Source organism: Juglans regia, unplaced genomic scaffold (genome assembly GCF_001411555.2).
Source record: "Juglans regia cultivar Chandler unplaced genomic scaffold, Walnut 2.0 Scaffold_4649, whole genome shotgun sequence".
NCBI classification, from domain to species: domain Eukaryota; kingdom Viridiplantae; phylum Streptophyta; class Magnoliopsida; order Fagales; family Juglandaceae; genus Juglans; species Juglans regia.
This window is the reverse complement of record NW_023359487.1, coordinates 1-210: the sequence shown is the minus strand read 5'-3', so window position 1 is coordinate 210 and position 210 is coordinate 1. Positions and strand designations below refer to the sequence as shown.

At 52.9% G+C, this 210-nt stretch overlaps 1 non-coding gene across 1 annotated transcript; it reads left to right on the top strand.

The window, feature by feature from the left end:
- The first annotated feature begins 30 nt into the window (after positions 1 to 30).
- On the top strand, positions 31 to 186 carry LOC118345796. Its single transcript, XR_004799265.1, has one exon. It is a non-coding gene; the product is annotated as a 5.8S ribosomal RNA (ribosomal RNA).
- Positions 187 to 210: the final 24 nt, after the last annotated feature.

The following is a 210-nucleotide window of genomic DNA, read 5'->3' as shown; positions in this document are numbered from 1 at the left end:
GTTGGTGACATCTTTACCATGATACATAACGACTCTCGGCAACGGATATCTCGGCTCTCGCATCGATGAAGAACGTAGCGAAATGCGATACTTGGTGTGAATTGTAGAATCCCGCGAATCATCGAGTCTTTGAACGCAAGTTGCGCCCGAAGCCATTCGGCCGAGGGCACGTCTGCCTGGGTGTCACGCATCGTTGCCCCAACCCCAAAC